This window comes from Eptesicus fuscus, chromosome 7 (assembly GCF_027574615.1).
Source record: "Eptesicus fuscus isolate TK198812 chromosome 7, DD_ASM_mEF_20220401, whole genome shotgun sequence".
Classification (NCBI taxonomy): domain Eukaryota; kingdom Metazoa; phylum Chordata; class Mammalia; order Chiroptera; family Vespertilionidae; genus Eptesicus; species Eptesicus fuscus.
Window position 1 is genome coordinate 65,391,335 of NC_072479.1, and position 17,955 is coordinate 65,409,289.

The following is a 17,955-nucleotide window of genomic DNA, read 5'->3' on the forward strand; positions in this document are numbered from 1 at the left end:
CCTAAAATAGTACAGTATTTAAAGCTTCTAGAGTTATTCTCTCTACTCTCAGCTGATGTTGCTGAGGGACAAGTTGGGGAGAGCAAAGCATTTTGTTTTGCCACTTGTAAGAGGCTCTGCTTTAAAAGCCGATGACAGTTGTTTGTGATTATAGGCTCTGATGTCAGACCAGGTTTTGAATCTGGGCTCTTACACTAATTAGCTCATGATTAAATGGTTGAGTGACTTACCTTACTGTTCTCATATAAGATCTACCTTATGTTGTTATAAAGATTTAAAAAATATGTATAGGATCTAGCACAACGCCTAGCATACAAGTACTTCATAAGTTTATATAATAACAAAAGAGGTTCGCCGAAACCGGTTTGGCTCAGTGGATAGAGCTTCGGCCTGCGGACTGAAAGGTCCCAGGTTCAATTCCAGTCAAGGGCATGTACCTTGGTTTCGGGCACATCCCCAGTGGGGGGTGTGCAAGAGGCAGCTGATCGATGTTTCTCTGTCATCGATGTTTCTAACTCTGTTCCTCTCTCTTCCTCTCTGTAATAAAATCAATAAAATATATTTTAAAAAAAATAACAAAAGAGGTTCATTTGGCGCTATTCTGTTCTTAATATAGCACCCAAGTTAGTGAAGTAACATGTCCAGAAAGACACACAATTCTAATACGTAGTTGACCCCACATTCTGTACTGATTCCACCACTGTCCTAAGTCACTGCATAGGCCTTGAAAGGAAGGCCCTGTACCAGGTACTCAGTGGAATGCCCTAAGGCAGTGCTTTCCTTCCTATAGGATGCTGAGGATGTTCTCTAGATCCACTGAGGCCCCTTTTGTCCCTGACAAAGAGCTACTTCACCATGACCATTTCCAGAGAAAGCACACCCAGGTTTTCCTTTGGAAACCCTTGTTTTCGTCTCTTTCTATACCTCCTTTGCCTAGAGATTGCGTTTTGTCTCTAACCTAACTTCCAGTTTCACTATCCCACACACTCTAAGGTTGACGTAGTACATCTCCATCACTCTACATTTATGCTTGTCTTGAAAATTATTCTTCAGTGTGGTCTACAGCAGGCTGTTACGGACTTGGTTGTGTCTTACAGGGTGGGATTGCAACAGTGTGCATGGGTGTTGGATCAGACAGTTTTGCACAGGGAACTGTTACAGCCCATGCCACTCCAGGGTGTGGCACTAATGTAACTGACTGGAGAAGAGTCCACTCCTGTAGTCCTGGCTTTTGCACCTTACCACGATTAACCACATTTAACCAAAGTCTCCTCCATCAGGTCATCTTTATTATGTTCAGTACTGTGATTAACAGAAGGGGGCAGTTGCTGCTCTCAAGAAGCATCCAGTCTGGACTCAAGGTGAACATACTCAAAATGACGAACTGACCACTCAAGAGAGAGGGTATCATGTTGTGGGCTATGTCAATCCAACAATCCGACATCACTGTTTTCACCCAGAATATCTGGACCCTAAACTAATTGGGATGGACTTGGCAGAAGGAGAATGGAAGCATTTGCGAAAGCTCTTTGAAGGAGCAAGAAACACAAGAAGGCCTATTTCTTAAAGGTGTACCTCTTCTATACACTTATGTTAACCAAAATAGAGGGCTCTCGCCCATCCTTCTTGGTGTAGCTGCTCAGTGTAAAGGTTGAGCCCCTAGGTTATGCCAAAGCTGTGTGCACATAGGAAGAGAATCCCACTCACTCCAGTGAATAGAATTTCTGGTTGGAAAAGAAAATAAGCTGTCGTTTGGGTGGAGGGACTGGCCTGAGTAAGATGGGAGTCTTGGGACGAGTGGAGGGTCCTGGAGCAGTGGATGTGCAGAGTAGAAGCCTTTGGTCTAATAGGGCTTCCGGAGACACTTCCTGGACCCATCCTAGTTCAGCCTGGAAGGAAGAGTTAGCAGGCATATTAAAGTGAGTGGCTACACAGCTGCACGTAATGAAGCAGCAGAATAAGGCACAGTGGTCATGAAACAGTATGATCTGGTTGGAAACCACCAGTTCCAGAGCCAAAGCGAAGTGTGGCAAGTGATGGGGCTGGAGCTGGAGAGATCAGTGGGGCCCTGAAATGGAGGGTCTTCACTGCAGAGAGCCTTAATTTTACCCCACGGAGGTGCTGGGAAAACTGGGAAGAAGGGATTTTAAAGTAGGAGAATGGTATAGTCAGGTTTGTGGTGGTCAAGTGAAGGAGAAAGAATGTAGGGATGAGAAGACCTGAGGAGACGAGTTAGGCTGCATGCTAGGGTGGGGAGGATCGGCTGCTGCCAATCGTTGGGGTAGTGAGGAGGGATACGGAGCCAACAAAGAAAAGTTAAAGGGTGCAAAGATCTGGTAAGTAACTGAATGAGGGTAGACAAGAAGGAGGGCACCCAGAGTGAAGAAAACATCTGTGATGATCAGTTTCTGGCTTAGTGGGTGGTACCATAAACAGACCAGGAATAGAGGAGGGAGGAGGATATTGATTTGGAGGTGGATGGAGAACATGATTTCGAAAAATGTGAGCTTTCTAAAGGGAGTTCAAGTTAGCCAATTAGTTTGAGTTCATAGCAGATCTTATCAGCCAAAAAGAACAAATGACCTAAGTGATAAATTTGATGAGATTTCTTTTAACATTAACACTGGAAAACTGAACCTCAAATTAGTTGACTCACTTTGTAAAAAATCCAAATAAAAACGAAGAAAAAACAGTCAATGGACTGATAATTAAGATATAAATAGGAGTGCTTCCTTTGTGCAGCATCTGAGACAGGTTCTGTGGAAGATCGATGGGAACAAAACCATCTTCACCACTCAACAAACATTTACTGAGAATCCACTATGTACCAGGCCTGTGTGTCTCCGCACTTGGGATAGATCACAAAACAAAGCAGACGTGATCCCTGCCCTCAGCCCCTCTATAATTCAGTGCACTGTTGAAGAGACGAACGCTGCAAGCAAAGAGGAGAAAGGAAATATGAAGACTGACTTATACCAAACAACTGTTACTCATCTAGAACTATGTGGCTCAAGACCGACAGAACAATTTGAATTCCAAATCCTGGCCCTGGCCCAATCTAATTAAAGCTTGTAAGCCAGTCTCCACTACAAAATCACCTCCTTTCAATTCCCACGGTTGCAGAAAGGGACTTGGGATCTTAGATAAGATAAAGAAATGTTATGGAAAGCTGTGCTGACCTTTTTCTTTTGGGCAAGAGGCTTTTGGCCGCCTGGAATCGTTCTTTGCTGACACCTCTCTGAGAACACCTTGAGTATTGGTGCGGCGTTTAAGGAGCATAAGTAAATACACGAGTGAGCAAAATAGCTCTGAGCATGCAGTTCATGAAATAAAGCAATGAATATTGTATAATATTACATTTTAAGACAGAGCAATATTTATTACTGAATGGTTTGCATAAACACTAACTGCTAGATTGTAGATTCCCACTGAACACAGTAACTTTCCAATGCCATGTTCATCTCTTGGGTAGTCCTTTCACTTAGATTATCTTCCAGCCTGAAAACCACGCACCTGTTTTTGTTTTATAATGTGCTCTTTAACACAGCAGGACATAAAAAAACATGTTTTATTTGTTTATTTTTAAATCTGTATTGTTGAAAGTATTACATATGTCCCCTTCTCCCCCCCCCCCCGACCCCCCATTGGCCCCCTGCAGCCCGCCCCAGCTCCCCACCCCAGGCCTTCACCACCTTATTGTCTGTGTCCATGGGTTATGCATAGATGCACATAAGTTCTTCGGTTGATCACCTTCCACCCATCCACCCTCCCCCGCCTTCCCTCCGAGATGCCACACTCTGAAACCATGTTTTAAATATCAACAGGAAGATCAACGTTGAGCTTAAAAACGAAAATCCTTCAGGTTACCTTGAGTTTGTCTCCCGTGGACAGTGAAAAATATTTGCAGTTTCAAGTGAGAGCTCACATCAGGGCTGAACTATTGGTTGTCTTTCAAGGAAACTATGGGAATGCTGACTCATTGAGGAATGTCGGCACCCCATCTGCAGTCCCTCCCCCCCCCCCCCAGTCCCGCCCCGCAATCCACTCTGGGCTTCCACAGTTTGGTGTATTCACCCTCAGACACACTGTGTTGTCTTCTACCCTTGCCTACTGAGGCAGCGTCCAGGCTTTTCCCATCTGGTTGCCCTGCACTGTTCTCTCTACCCTCCCTCTAATTAGGGCATAGATACAATCATGTCACTCTTTGCTCAAGCTTCTGTGGCTTTCCACAGCCCCTAGAATAGCTTAGAGGCTTGTGCAGCCCTTCACAGCCTGGCACTGCTTTCTTTTGGTACCGTCTCTAGCCCCCACCGCCCTACCCCCCTCTCCCCTCCTCCCTCTCCGTCCTCACACCACATGACATGGGCTTGCTAAGAGCTGCTCACTGTCTTAGACATCAAGCTTTGATGGGCTCAACCTGGACTCAGCCCTGTTCCCTATCCCAACTCCCTTAATTTCCCTGATCACCCACTTCTAATCTATAAAGGTTCCAGTTTAAATGTCACCTCCCCTTCACACTTCCTTGATCCTCATCTTCTAACCAGAATCAATTGATCAACATTTCCCATTATTTCTGTATTAGACTTTTAGCCACACTGCAACTGTAGTATAATCACAGTGCATCATTGTTATGTATTTCGGAAAATAGAATCATTTATTTTTTCCACTCATCTTGTATATTTTCCTGTGCTTTCTTTTTGGAATAAATCAAGATATAAATAGAATATGAAATTTAGAATAGGTAATCCTTAGCTAAGGGGAGCGTCTAGGTCTAATAGTGCTGTCCTCCAACAAATACTTTTGGACTCAACCAAAGAATCTGTTAGTGAATCATGGATGGGCACACGAGACGTCAGTTGGAGCAGCTCCTGCTCCAGTATGTCTGGCTCCATGGAACTATGGGACCGGTGACACCCCCTTCTCAAGTATTGTAAATAAATGCAGCAGAGATTTCTCTCTTCAAGTTTGAACCTGGGAGGAAGATAGCAGGGAGCGGAACTACATATTTTCCCATATCCACCAATGCTTAAATCAAGAACGTCACTTTCTGCTTCAAACTTTTCTTTCTTATATTAATTATAGAGGCCCAGTGCATAAAATTCGTGTGTGGGGGGGTGTCCCTCAGCCCGGCCTGCACCCTCTCCAATCTGGGACCCCTCAGGGGATGTCCGACTGCCCATTTAGGCCCGATCCCACAGAGGATCGGGCCTAAACCGGCAGTAGGACATCCCTCTTGCAATCTGGGACCGCTGGCTTCTAACTGCTCACCTGCCTGCCTGCCTTCCTGATCGCCCCTAACTGCCTCTGCTTGCCAGCCTGATGTCTCTAGCTGCCCTGCCCTGCCGGCCTGATCTCCCCTAACCTCTTCTGCCTCAGCCCCTGCCACCGTGGCTTTGTTTGGAAGGACATCCGGAAGATGTCTGGTCTAATTAGCATATTACCCTTTTATTAGTATAGATTATAGTCTATTTTTTTATTGTTTTTTAAACTGTTTACAAAAGTCTTAATATGATCATTATAAAAATAAAAAGATTATAAATGGTGTGAAAATATGAAAATACATTTATTTTACAAATATAAATTCAAAAGTAATAGTTTCCTATAATCTGCCTTCCCCTAGAATCTGTATTACTAGTCTACTATTTATATACCTCTAAATAGTTTTTCTATATGTATACTAGCTTATATATTAGTAGTTATAACAATGTGATCATACTATATGTTTTGCATCTTAACATATCTTGGATATCTTTTCATGTATCGATCTCCCAATGTTTATTAGAATAATTATTCTTCATTTCTTAATGTTTTGGCAGTTTTTCAGCAGTGTAGTCTTAAGTTTATGTTAAGCCACAGATCTCTACAGGAGTTGAAAAAAGTTGAAGAACTCAAGGTCAAGAAGCTTGAACGCTATTTTAATGATTTGTCCATGAAAAGTAACAAACATTTCCTGGATGGGGAAGGGGTCAAAACAGTTGGGACAGAGGAGTGAGGTAGGCAAAGATGGCTGTCAATTGATACTAAAAGTTATAACCCTGAACAAGAGTCAAACAAAAGGACCTGATCCCATATTCTCCCACCCAGCGTGGGCTGTAGACTCAACACCGCACAGCCGTGAACACCTATCTGATATCAGTGTCATACCAGCTACTGAGTTTTAAAAGACTCCGAAAATGTTAGACCTGGTGGAGCCTCTGGCAGCATCTAGTTTCAGCTGGAAGAGCCTGAAGGTCACCGTGGGAGAGTGGAGGATGAGAGGATGGGAGGATGGGAGTTGTGGGGGAAGTCTGCGAGAAACCCAGGCAGAGCTTCCACCGAGCAGTTTCACTTTCAGCTGATTCTATATTAAGATTTCTATTTTAGTTGAGATATGGATTGTGTTTCCTCCTCAGAAGTTATAACCATTGACCTAGCCCATTTCATTTTTAGAAATGAAAAACAAACCAGAAAACAACACTAATACCTTAGAGAAGTGATTTATCCCAGTGTCACAGAGCTAGTAATTGGCAGAAAATAGACATTTAAATCTCCTAACTCCAAACCCAATGCATGAGGGTACTTTGAAGGGAGGATTTGCTCACTCACTTCCGAAGAGGTCGGAGAGGGGGGAGGGGACGTTGGCTGGGAGGATTGGAGTAGTAAGTCTAAAGAGGGATTGGGTGTAGACAATGTTAAAGAACCAGTACTCTTTAATCACATTGCTTTAAATATAATCAAAGGGGAAAGAAAATAATTGGAGACCTAGAGAAACTGCAACCTATTATAAAACACCATCATGCCTGTTCGCTCCGGGAAGAGCTGATACCTGCCTTGGCGCCCTTCCTGAGGGAGCTACAGGCTCAGATACTGGTAACCAGAATTTACAAATGTTCAGTGACCGGCAGGGTTTAGGGCCCAGTCTGAGGTACAACAGATATGTTCAAAATTAACAGGAAAGAAAAGCATTTCACATAAACTGTCAGTGGTACCAAACTTGGTAAACAAGCATGAAGAATTACTACAATTCTCTGGACCTCATTTCTTTATCTGGACAAGATGTACCAGGTAGGTTGTTGGCAACTCTAAAATTGTATGACTTCGTGATTTAAAAAAAAATTTTTTAAAGCCTTTTTAATTAGAAATTACAATCTACATATATGCGTATTTGCACTTCTTAGTCACCTATCTATGTAGGCAGAACAACTCAAGGTCAGAACAACCAAACTGCTGTCCTAGACTATGCCTTCACTGAAGACCCAAGCTGGCACCCTACTCACCATTATATATGCCGACTGGCCCTCGGACCCAGTGAGTGAGATGTCATTCGATGACTGTTAGAGTCCTTGACCTCTCTTCCGTATTAAGAAACTTAATGACATCCAATCATTTAAATAGACTCTTCCTAGATTGCTAGCAATTACTTACAAATCCTTCCAAATGTCTGAGACCAAGAACAACTCTGACTCTTAAAACTAGAAAGCAGGTCTGTTTTACACATGAAAAAAAAAAAAAAAGGCATGGAGCAGACCTCAAGGTCACCATGTACAAATCACAGGAGAACCAAGGAATAGCACCAATATATGTTGTACTTTACATTTCGTACTTTATCTCTTTCTTCCAGACCCAATAAAGCTGGCTGGCATTTGACAAACAAACGCCCTTGGCATTTCTCTGTTTCTCTTTCACAGTCTCCTCCCATAGGATGTTGCAGTTCAGTCTGGGTTTAGATTAGAAATGGAGTTATCTGTACAGGTATGGTCTAGCTGTGAGGGCCTGAGTAGAATGTCCAGAATCATTCATTCACTTAACGCCTGTTAATTGAGCTTGTCCTGCTATGTGCCTGGCCTGATTTTAGGTGCTGAGAATACAGGAGTGAATCTCCAAAATCCCCACCTTTTAGCAGAGGAGAGAGACAGCAAACATGAACACATAGACCTGAAGCAAAGCTAAGTTCTATGAAGATAAATAGCAACAAGAGGGAGGGGTGATATTTGGGACTGAGGGGGTTGGAGAAGGCCTCTCTGAGGAGGTGAGAGTAGAGACCAGGATGGGGTGAGGGAACCAAGTCCTGTGAATTTCTGGGCTTCCTTTCCCAGCCTCCCTTCGAGTGTGATTTGCAAGCAATGAATATTCCCACCTGGCTGAAACAAAAAGGTGCTGGTGGGGGTCCTTGCTCTCCATCCTGTAAATTCACCCTTGACAAAAACAATGCCTTTCAGACCAGACTACATGGGCTGTTGTATTCAGACTGAACATTAGCTGGAAGCTTTTAACTGTCTCCAAACTGCTTCATCGTCAAAAAAGTTACAAAAGCAAAAAAGCTGACAGTACCTGTTGAAAATGCAACAGTATGTATAAGTAATTGTGTAAGAGGAAGCACACTTTCAATGGCTGGCATTTAATACTGAGAAGTGTTGCTGTGGTTTGTAGTTGGGAAGGTTCTGTAGCCTTGGCTACTGTGTGTCACTCTCCTTTAAAAGCTGTTTCAAGAAGGATCCACCTGGCTTAAAGCATTGGCGTGCTGATCCTCCCTTTATCATAATGGCGTGATAGTTTGCTTTAAATCAATAACTGATTGCACATTTGTCCAATAGATACTGTCAATTGATGACTTCCGGGAGGAAGCCCAAACAGAATGAAGCAGGAAAAGGGAGATCTAACCTAGGTATTCATGGTTAATTTCACAGCTCCACCGAGGACCTTTGAAGCCCTCTCCCCGCCCTCCCGCAAATCCCCACACTATCTGAAGGCCGGAGGAGCCCTATCTTAGAGCTGTGTGGGAACTGTCTTCAAAACTAGAATGTATACTGCCCAACAGAGAGTCCATTTGAATTTCAAATCCCGTTGTCTCAAACAGTGTTTCCAAGCTAGCCTACCAGCAGAGCCACAACGTTCTTTCTTTTTTCTTTTTTTATCTCTGCCACTTTAAAAAAGTAACAAAACAAAAAGCAACTTCTCCAGCAGAGATAACAGAAATTGGCCAGAGTTATTTACTTGGCTGCTCTATTTATGGCAACTTGTTTGTGTATTTTTAAATCACAGTTACAATGAGCTATTGTTCAGTTGTGTACTGTAGAAACATATATGTTGCAAACGACTCCCAAGGAATCCTGATGGTACCAGGTTCTTTTCTTTTACCTAACCAAAAAAGTTAAAAATAAAAAAAGTAGCATACCGAAGGAATTTGACCGTTTTAATTTGCTTTTATTTGCTAGCCTTTTATGAAATGGCAAAGCTATTAAATGTTGCCTCCCCTTCTCTCCATTTCCTCTTATCACCATGTGATAAGGAGGCGATTGCAGAAATTAAAATCTGTTGTTGAGAAGAGATGCAGACCTCTGCTGCAAATATTTATCATTGCTTTCTGGGCTTGCTTGGAGGTTCTGTTTTTGCTTTTCTTGGCCCTTTCTGTGGACACCTGATGCCAAGCTTCCCTTTCTCTTGGTGTACCTAGAAATAGCTCCGAAACAAGATTAGCCTTAAAGTGTGGGGCAGGCAGGTTCTTGTGTTCGAACAATGATATTCACTTAACCTACTTATAAAAAACTTTCAGTCGTGTACTTGATTAAGTGCATCCCCGTGACCTGGCTCCCCTTCTTTTTGTTGTTATTTACTGATAAAAATAAATCTCCTGCGCTAAGCAGTAGGAATCACTTCGAAATGCGAGAAAAGTCCTACGGGGCGAATTCATATGTTAATGAGCCCTTCCCAGGGAGAACTCCGTTCTCCGTGCCATTTGCTGACATCATTGTTATGGGCAGAGTGGAGATGATTTCTTTAAGAGGTGGTTTTGCATATTCTCCCGGCGCTCCGTGGTCCGCGCGTGCACCTGCGGGAGGGGGGAGTTTACATAAGCGTCTTGGGGCACTCGCCTCTCGGCTGCTCCGCTCACTGAGGCTCGCGGCCATGGAGCGGACGGACCGAGGTAGGTGCCGGAGCCGCGCGGCTGGCCAAGTGGGTGGGGAGCTTTTCGAGGAATAACGTGCTCGCAGGACCTCGTGGGAGACCTGCCAGGGGCACGGTCAGCAGTGACAGTTCCTGGAAAGAGGGCGGCGGCGAGATCAGGCTGGGCAGGCGCCTCCCGCGGACCGGAGCGGGGAACCGAGCCAGCCTGGCACCGCGAGCGGGGCGGCCGGCCCGCCGCGCTCCGCCGAGGGTGGGACCGGCAGGAAGCGAAATGGTTACTTTTTTTTAATGCGGGCTCTGGTTACTTTTGAAGATCGGTCCCAGGCGGGCCCCCGGAGCGGAGTCGAGTCGGGGTTTTTCTCTCCGCGGTGGAGGATCCTGGGGAGACGCAGAGCTGGGACTTGGGGGATGCGGTGGCCTGGACGAGGCGACTCTAACGCGGGCAGCAGAGTCAGCGACGCCGGCGGGGACAGAGGGTCTCCGGGGAGCAGGAGGACCTTTTGCCGACCCCCCCACCCCGACCCCTCCCACGGTTGGTTGGGGACTGCAGGGGTGAGAATCGCCGCGTTGCCCCGAAAGTGGGCTCGGCGAGGACAGGCCGGGGAGAGTGCGTCACGGCGGGGCGGGGGCGGGGGCGACCCCCTCGCCCGCCGGGCGGGGCCAAGCGCGGCGCTCTGTCGGGGGGCGCGGCCCGCGGTGGTTTAATGGGGGCCCGGCGCTCGCTGCTCCCTCCCTGCTAGGGTCTCCTCCGGAAATGGGTGGGCGAGGGTGACCGGGAGGGCACCCTGCCCTGTTCTCCTTCGCGAGGCACCGCGCGCCGGCCGCCAGCCTCGGCCGGTCGCAGGGCGGGTGGGCGGCGAGTGCTCGCCGAGGGGCTCGGGAACCCGCGGGCCGGGGCGGGGGGCCCCGAGGGGCTGCAGGCCGCGCGTGGCCCCGCTGCCCGCGGCCGCAGGTGGGAGCCGCGGGCCGGGTCCCGGGCTGGGTGGCCTCGGGCGGCGTGGACTGATCGCCGCAGGCTGCAGGGGTGCGCGCGTCGGTGCGCGCCCACGGGGAGGAGGCTTCTCCTCCGAAGTTGGGGGCCCCAGGCCACTCGGTACCACCGTTCAGCCGCGGGGCGAGTCTCTTGCTTGGAGGTGACCTACGCCGGGAGGCGGCGCGAGGCTTTCTGCCGGAGACGGGTAAGGGGGTTCGAAGGCGACTCTCGCCCCGGAGACCGGGGCACTCTTCTGGGTGGGCGTCGCGTCAGCGCCTGGGAAGGGAGGGGTTCGCTCCCCTCCGCTGGGTCTGGAGCTCGGCCTCCGGGTGCGGGAGGCCGCGGACACCGAGAGGGAGCCGGGGGATCGATGCGACCCACGGCCCGGGGCGCCCCCTGGCGGCTCGAGCCGCCGCCGCCGCACGGAGGGTAGGGATCGCGGGGCGCAGGGGGCGCTGACGCCTGCTCCGAAGTGTCTCTGCGGATCCTCGACAGCCGCCGCTGAATTTTCCCCGAAGAAGGGTGGCATCCTTCCCCCCCCCGCCCCCCCCCCCCGGCTCCCGTCCTGACCCCCTTTTTCAAAAGCTCGGGTTTCCACATTCATCTATGTCAGTGTACACCAGGCTATGTGTGGAATTTGTTTTTACAACTCGAGTCTTGTGACTTCTCAAACACTTTCTTGAAGTGTTTTCTCTGGAAACTTGTTTCAAATGAGTGCTGTACGTTTCACAAAGAGGAGTGTTGTTCAGAAGCCAACAGGTGACAGGGTGAAACCCGAGTCTCTGTGTACATTGGAGTCAAGTCTGGCTGCCGTTTCCTTGGGCCGCGGTTGAAAATAGAAATTCAGAAAATCAATAGGAGACTGACTGGAACACAATTTTAAGAAAAGACCTGCGTCCCCCCCCCGTTACGGAAAACATAATGAGTCCATTGGAACCGTGCCTCGCGCGGTGCGCCTCCCACCACCGCGTGCGTTTTGGGTTTTGTCTTGATAGACCGGTTTGCAGCCAAATAACCTGACCCCAGAAGCGTCGCTCTGGCAGGGGACCACGCTTTGTCATCGTGTTTCCTCCTTTTGTTAAGCAATCTGTCTTACTGTCGTGGAATGTATTTGTGCATGAAATTAGGATGCTTGGAAACCCTGCAGGGCCCCCATTTCCTCTTGGAAAAATGGATAGCTTCTTGGCAATTGGATGGTGCATGACAGGCCACTCCGTTGTTGGGGGGAAAATGTACAAGTTGGATGGACGTTGACCTGGAAAATACAGAAAATGCCAAAGGACACATGGCCTCGTGCCACTAACTGCTGGTACAAAGTAGTTTTAGTTAAGGGATGTTTCATACGCGATATGCTCAGATACCTTCGTTATGTTTTTGCTTTTAATTTTTTTATACAAAATATATTTACTTTTTATTCAAGTTATCTTTGCAGTTCACGTGGGCGTAAGTAAATTTGGGTTATGCTCTGTTAGCAGCGACTTTGGTCTTTAGCAGACCATAGGCATTGCTCTTTGGGTGTGTGAAAACTTTAAAGAGATCATTGTAGTCATTTTGCAAAAAGCCTATGCCTTTTATAGGTCTCAGGCTTTTTTATTTTTATTTTTTAAGTTAAGGACATCATAAACAAGGAGATGTGTGCACCCATAAGGGTTATATTTTGTGAACTGAGAAGAATGGAAGTGTTACAAGTTTCACTGCTACCAAATTAGCCTGGAGTTAAATTTAACTCACCTGCATGTTTAGCCTAGAAGTAGAGTAACTTGATTTGGGTATGTGTGATCTGCACCTTCTTGTTAACAAGCAGTTTAACAAAGAAGTTGTTAAGTAGTTTGTGGTCCACTGGGTGGCACTTAGCAGCAGGGGACACCTCGGGGAGGTTAGCCCACTGACTTGACAAATCAGTATCTGTTCTGGTTTTTGGTCATCAAAGGATTTCTAACTCCCCTGGGCATGTTCACGTGAGAAATACTTATTCATAAAGACCTTACCATACCAGGGTAGTCTTCACATGGGAACTGGAGTGGGATTACATTGGGGAAAGTATTTGTAATGAGGGGTATGACCTTAGACTTCATTTACATTGGCGGCCACTGAAAATTATTTTGTTTTCTGTTCACATGCTTTTGATTTGATTTGATGACTTGGTCCAAGAAAATGATGAATGATGTTATAGGAGCCATACCAGAACTGATGTACAGTTATCACCTCAATATGGGTCTGATTGAATTCATTGTCCTCAACTCCCTCAGACCCTCACTCTCCATCTGACTTGCCTATGTAGTTTCCATATTGGTACATGACAGATGTTTCAATCGGGTAAGATTCAAAATGTCTTTGACCCAGTTTCTCTCTTTCCTTTTACCTTCTTTCCGAACTACCCCAACATGTTTGGGCTCTCTTGGTGATAACGGGCTAATAGGTCCCTCCCAGGTTCCCTTTCTCTTTCCTGACCATCTCTATCCTATTAATTTTCCTTAAGACCAGGAGTGGCACCCTCCTACTCATAACCTTTTTGTCCTCTCCCATTGCCTAGAGCAGTGGTCGGCAAACTGCGGCTCCGCTCTCGAGCCGCGGTTTGCCGCTCTGTTGACTAATGAGTTTGCCGACCACTGGCCTAGAGGGTTAAGTGCAAAGTCTTCTGCTTGACATGTACTACTTGAAAGTTCATTCAGTGCTACCACTGCCACCCATTGTTGCTTCTTTGGAAGAATCTGTCTTCCAGTGAAACTGTCAACTATTTACTGCCTCTGGACCTTCATATACTGTGCTGACTTATTAAGCTTCAGGGAAAAATAATAAAGGTTTAAATATATATGTCAAGGTCAATCAAAATAATAATCCTTAGCTACTCTGGATGCAGCATACAGCTCATCAGAAAATAAATGGTCTCCAAATACCAAAATAGCATTGCAAAATAATAAGGCTACTTTTTAATTCGAATAACACCTTCATGTACTGTATGTTATCTTATTTAACCAGTGATTACTGCACTTATGGGAGGAATGCCTAAGCCCTTGTCCACAACATAATTATTCTATATGCTTTTAGACAATTTTTTTCAAAGGAATAGTTGCCTAATTTACAGCGTATTGAAAGCAACACATTTAAAAAGATTTGGAGGTTGTTGGTTGTGGGCCATGGGAAAAGGTTACTTACTTAAGAAGAAACTCAAGTAGCAGGAACCCAGACGTCATGAGAACAGGGAGAGCAAATACTTATAAAAACTTGTCTACCATCTTAGCCACGGGGCCGTGCACTCCTGGACATCAGCTCCACAATGTGAGGTAGCCCTCGAACCGGCCCTGTATTCTAGTTGAGGAACCAGGTTCTCGGGTCACACCCCGCTGGGATGGCTGGATTAGAATTCCTGTGTCTTGAATCCTGAAGCCAGTGTTTTTCTACTGTTGATTTTTTACTCCCAAGCGGAAAGATGATCAGCCAAAGACTAAATCATATAGAATTACACATATAACCATCATTAAAGAAAGCAAGAGAATGTATAATGGAATTTGGAAGCATTCTCAGCGCGATGGATACTTTTTTTCAGTGCTGGCTTTTAATGGAATAAATGTCAGTTGCCTTCTTTCTGATCTTTCCCAGAACCATTCAATAACGGTCTTTAAAGATAAGGATGAGTGAGTAAATGGAGTGAATGCATCTAGCAGTAAATTTCATGAGAAACCTCTCATTACATCACCATGTTGGATGAATGAAGCTGTACTCTAATTTGGGTAACAAGCGCTACCTCACAGCCAAGCATACTAATATACTGGGTCCTTACAATTGTTGCTCTCCCTAACACCACTGGAAAGACCCTGCCATGCTCTGTAGACCATTATACGTGCTGTGTGTGTGCACACGCACGCATGTGTGTACACATGTATACGCGTGCATGTATCCTGTTAGAAATTTTATGTAGGGGTGGGTTAGGATCTGAGTCCAAGGGAGCTGGGAAAGGAGGTCAATAGTTGGGCAAAATTGTTTGCTCCACAGGAAGCTAGAGCCTTCCCAAACTAAAAAAAATGATGAAACTCACATGTTCACATGTCAACATTCGGTCCTTTTTTATTTTATTTTATTAACATGTTGTTCTTATTCCAGATGTCGCTGGTTAGCTTCAAGGAAATCTATGTAGTCACAGGGAAAGTAACAATGCCAGTTGGTGCCCATCAATAGTAACTTTAATTCTTTATATTCATATAACTTTTTCTTCTTTAAAACTTTCATATCCTTAGAAAATAGATGCCATTTTTAAGAACCAGGCCCCAAGATGTGGTGGCTTGTCAAAGGCATGAAGACTTCAGGGCTGAGTCCACTGAATGCTGAGAGCACCAGATTCCATTCCCCTAAGGATTGCTCTTCCCTTGGGTCACATGTTCTCTTGACAATTATGATGACGGAGAAGTCATACATCTGAGAGCTGTTCGTCTTTGGGTCTTTTTAAATGGAAAGAAGTAGCTATTGAATGATTCCAAAGGGAGAAGGGAGAAAAAGGACAAAGGAGGGATATGGTTCCATTTTGTGTTGTCTGGCTTGAAGTTACTCCCACGATAACCCTTGTCTTTCTTATCTCATCTCTCTCTACCCAACCTCGGGCTTCTTTCTCCCCACCCTAGTGTCCACGTCTTGCTCTTCTGTTTGTCATCATTTCTCTCCTTGACTCCTGTAGCTGGCTTTTAGTCTTCTCTTCAAAATAAAATCTGCAACTGTCATAACCTGCTCGAATTTAATTCAATTTCCTGTTCTTTGTGCTTGCCGTCAGTGCCATCTTTGATGGCGGTGTTCGTTCTTAAAGGTGTTGCTTCCTCTCACATTTCCTCAATGGTCAGACTCTGGGACATGAACAAACCCAACCCTGAAAACGTTTACTTCTCTCTGCATTACAAGACTTATTTACATCCGGAGTTATAAAGAGGTGGTGGAGCGGTGGGGCCCCTATTGATTCATTCCCTTAACAGGGTCAGACCTAGTACAGAATGGCTTACTGCATAATTGTCATTCATGTGTGATTGGGTTCATTCAGCTTAGTACAGCATTTCAAGACCAGGATAATAAACCTGCCTCCCCATAATCACAGAATACTGATGGTTTGAACTATTTGGGCTTTTTATTCTATTTATCTCCAGCATCTAACATCATGCCTTGCACATTGTTTTTTAAAGGAACATTTTCTAAACAGCTATGTTTAATTGAACTATGGTTTGGTAAGAGAATATGAAAAATACACACTTTCAAATGGTGTGTTGTGTATGTGAGAAAGAGGAGCAGGAAGAGGATGATAAAACAAATGAAGCAAAATGTAAGCAGTTGATGAGTCCGGGCAAATGCTGTAAAGGAATTGCCTACTCTTCTTGCAACTCTTCTGAAGTTTGAAATTACATCAAAATAAAAATTATTTATAAAAGTAAAATACAAAATAAATAAAGGAACATCTAAGTGGTTCTGAAAAATCAAAACAAAACAAAGCAAACCCCACACCAAACAACTTGAAAAAAATTTCACCCTCTATCATAACCCCGTTTGTAAACCTGATTTGTGTCCCTCTTTCACGTGATTAACCTTAAGAGACAACACCTGGAAATGAAATTAATGAAATTTTTATATCAGATTTAATTCACCCACGGTTTTATGTTTAGCCTAAAAGGAGGTATTTTGGCAAATCAAACAGTCACGTTTATGTGTCATTAGGAAGAGCAAATACCATATAGTGATATACATGCCTATGTAAGGGATATTTGTGAGATCATATTTTTATTACTTTTATTATTTTAACCTTTTGCAAGGGCAAGAACATGCTCAGCAGTCAACTGCTGTCGTATGTGATGAGATGAGACAGTGATATGCTTAAGAATATATTCTGGGTCTGCTGACAAGTACAAGTCATTTTAAAAAAGAAAAAAAAAGTAAGAATCCAAAATCAACTTTGTTATTAAAGAAAAACAGAAGCATCTCTTACCACAACCTGGTAGGTGAAGGTCATGCTATATAACTTTTATTTATTTTTAAAATATTTTTGTTGATTTCAGAGAGGAAGGGAGAGGGATCGAGAGAGGTAAGAACATCAATGATGAGAGAGAATCATTGATCGGCTGCCTCCTACACGCTCTCGCAGCCCGGGCATGTGCCCTGACTGGGAATTGAACTGCGACTTCCTGGTTCATAGGTTGACGCTCAACCACTGAGTCACGCCAGCTGGGCCTCTTATTTTCCTAATGTTTATTTTTTGGTCAGCTCTGAGAACTTTCTAATAAATGTAATGACTTGTTATTTTGTGTAATTATCTGCTGACACAAAGGAAAAAGAAAGAGGCTTTCTCCAAAGAATCAACTCTGAAGCAACAATTCATGAGGCCATTGAATTTTTATGATCCTTTCAACTGTCTTCTCCTCGAAGCCCTTCTCTGGGCCAAGTGGACGGCCTCCCGTCCAGTTACGTCCCTTTGCGTGCCTGCAGTGCAGTCGCGTGGCTGGTTCACCAAAGGAAAGGGAGCTGGGGCAACAGTTCCACCTTGGGGAGGCAGTGAGGGGCTGAGGGCTTTGAGATCACAGGCCGGGTTCTAAGGGTGCTGCCAGTTCCCTTACTGACCTTGGACGGTTGACCTGTGGCAAATCACTCTGAGGCCGTCTCCTCCTCGGTTAACAAGATACACCCTGATTGGGTTGCTTGATATGGCGATTAAATGCCATAACACTAACAGGCGAGGCCCAGAGAACTATGTTAGCTGTCAGAGGGCCAACAAGTGAAACCAAAAGCCGTGATACAATGACTGTCACTCAGGACCCTTCCGTTGGTCTCTCCGCGCAGTCGAGGAGTGAAGTGCTCAGTGTGGGTTGTGGAAAGGCTGGAGGGTGTGTGCGAGTTGGAGGCCTGAGATGTGGCGGCACATCCAGATGATCGGGAGGTGGGGGATGTGGCCGTCAGTGCCGAAGTTGATTTACCTTGAATAGGATGGTCACTTACTGTACCTTTTCCACAAAAGGCTAATCAAGGAATATAGTCCTCAAAGGAACTCAGATCTTCGGCAATCTGCACCTTTGTGTTACCTTAGAAAACCCATGGTTTATCTTCATTTGTGGTGTTTTCTCTTGTTTTATAAG

At 45.3% G+C, this 17,955-nt stretch overlaps 1 protein-coding gene across 2 annotated transcripts in view; it reads left to right on the forward strand.

Moving 5' to 3' along the window:
* PRICKLE1 (prickle planar cell polarity protein 1) overlaps positions 1-17,955 on the forward strand; it is a 100,872-nt gene that overhangs the window by 68,659 nt on the left and 14,258 nt on the right. The window contains exon 1 of one of the 2 annotated variants that reach the window (XM_028144197.2): positions 9,879-9,904. The exons of the other annotated variant lie outside the window; for it this stretch is intronic. The gene's annotated coding sequence lies outside the window, so the exon portion shown is untranslated. Of the gene's footprint in view, positions 1-9,878; positions 9,905-17,955 lie in introns of those variants that run through there. 2 annotated transcript variants of the gene reach the window in all.